Source organism: Hylobates moloch, unplaced genomic scaffold (assembly GCF_009828535.3).
Source record: "Hylobates moloch isolate HMO894 unplaced genomic scaffold, HMol_V3 SCAFFOLD_15, whole genome shotgun sequence".
Taxonomy (NCBI): Eukaryota; Metazoa; Chordata; class Mammalia; order Primates; family Hylobatidae; genus Hylobates; species Hylobates moloch.
The window spans coordinates 40,577,845-40,580,179 of record NW_026652290.1 but is presented as its reverse complement, the minus strand read 5'-3'; the positions used below and the strand labels follow the sequence as shown (position 1 = coordinate 40,580,179).

At 37.7% G+C, this 2,335-nt stretch overlaps 1 protein-coding gene across 1 annotated transcript in view; it reads left to right on the top strand.

Annotated features, from left to right (window-relative positions):
- The first annotated feature begins 1,987 nt into the window (after positions 1–1,987).
- Positions 1,988–2,335, top strand: part of IL1RL1 (interleukin 1 receptor like 1) — a 39,587-nt gene continuing 39,239 nt past the window's right edge. The window contains exon 1 of the mRNA XM_032177570.2: positions 1,988–2,048. The gene's annotated coding sequence lies outside the window, so the exon portion shown is untranslated. The remainder of the gene's footprint in view (positions 2,049–2,335) is intronic.

Below are 2,335 nucleotides of genomic sequence, written 5' to 3'. Positions count from 1 at the left end.
AGATTTGTAAAATCCTACATCCCTGTCCCCACCTCTCTTTTCCCATGGTCTTTAGTTTAGTTCCTCGAGGTCAGGAATGAGTCTCATCTTCTCTTGCACCTCTCACAGTGCCTGACACAACATTGGAGACATCAATAAGTACTGTTTTGTATTACTTAGGCATATTTTCTCCGGTTCTCTAGCAGTGGAGAATAAATGACTGATGATCTTATGAAGTCATAATCCACCTAAAGACTGCATAGTATGCAAATGAGTCTACCATTATCTCCTCGATGTAGATTTTCATCTTTTAAGTATGGTGACCCTAGGTAAGGAGAAGAGGTGATCTACCTCACTTGGTGGGATGAGCTTCTGGACACAAATCCACAAAAAAAGGACAATATACACAGCTGTTCATTTGTCTGTGTATTGAGGCGGGGGTAGGGGAGGTGAGGTTGTATTCACACAGAGAAGACATCTTAGCTCTGCACCCAAACCAAAATGAGCTTCAGTGATATTAAAGATTGAAGGTCAGGTGCTACCCAGGTTTTGTTAGTCTCTTGACATAAACATGATGGTTACATATGTATATGAATCATTGCATCTTTTCAAATACATTTTGAAAGGTTTTTGCTTGTTTGTTTTTGAGACAGGGTCTCACTCTGTCACCAAGGCTGGAGCGCTGTGGTGCAATCTTGGCTCACTGCAACCTTTGCCTCCCAGGTTCAAGCAATTCTCGTGCTTTAGCCTCCTGAGTAGCTGGGATTATAGGCATGCACCATCACACCCAGCTAATTTTTGTACTTCAGTAGAGATGCGGTTTCAACATGTTGGCCAGGCTGTTAGGATTACAGGCATGAGCTACCATGACCGGCCGGAAGGTTTGTTTTTATTTTAAACACAATTGTGCTGGATGTGATAGGATGGGTATATGATAGAGCAGAAAATCACTAGTATTTCATTAATATGGATGACACCCTCCATAGGTTATTGATTTAATATTGACAACAATACCCTTCACACAAGAGAGAGGGTTTAGAGAATTTGCCCAAAGTCAAGCAGCTGGGAAGAGGAAAACTAGGCTGTGCTCTCCCTAAATCTCATGCTCTACTATATTAGGGAGGACTCTGGCAGATGGCACATCCTGATTATTTGAAAGTCACCAATATTTTTAAAAATTGCATAGATAATTAAGGTTAGTTTATCCAGAATTCTAATAATTGCAGCACATGTCCATAAATCTCTATTACAACCACCTGAGATAGGCCATCTGGGGCACGTGGAAAAAGCCCAGGTATAGACACTTTGGATCCTGGATTTCCCTTGTACTGGCTGCTACCTTGGGTAAGGTAATTCTCCTCTCTGAGGCTCCTGTCAGCTTCTGAGGATTGCAAGGGACAGCACGTACCAAATTACTGCACACGGAGCCTGGTGTACACTTAAGCACACAAGATGTGTCAAAGTTTTCAAAAACATTGCCAACGAGGCATCAATTATAAAACTTGCTGCAGAGTGAGCTGATGTTGTGCCACTGCATTCCAGCCTGGGTGACACAGTGAGGCTTTGGCTCAAAAAAAAAAAGAAAGAAACACCAAATAGACAACTTGCTGCGGAAATGGGCACTGTTGTTCTTAGAAATGTGACAATAGGGAAGTTACAACTACCAACTCGCGTTAAGGGAAATGAGTGACCTGCCACCTACATGGAGTTGGGGAGGTTTTGCTGAGAAAGTCACTCATGAAGAAGGCAAAATATAGTTAAGACAAAATGTAACCATCTATTGAGATAAGGTAAAAATTGGAAATAGAACTTCATTAAAGATCTTTCAAATAGAGGAGAATGTGGTGAAAACTGCAGTTAAAATTTGTTAACAGTGTGATCTTCGGGTTCAGTTTATCAGTAACCTGGTTCCTGTCTCTTAACTGATAAAGAAAATGGGAGGTTTTTAAAGAGAGGGTGGCTGTTGTAATTAGTAAAGCTATAAAGCTGTTAGAGAAATTGGCTTTCCGAGTTATGAAACTGTGTGCAGAAAGTTGAGGAAGAAAGAACTCAAGTACAACCCAATGAGGGTAAGTGCCTTTGGGGTGTTTTTCAAAAATACTTTTATCTCAAAGGGAACAAAATTTTCACATACAAATTTAGGTCATTATAACAATAATATTCATTGTTATATTATTATAACATTATATCATAATTATATTATAACATTATATGTTATAATAATATATTATATATAATACATAATAATGCTATAACATTATAACAATTGTGTATTATATAATATAATTATATTATATATTATATAAATTATATTATATTTATATATTATATATTATATAAATATATAAAATATATT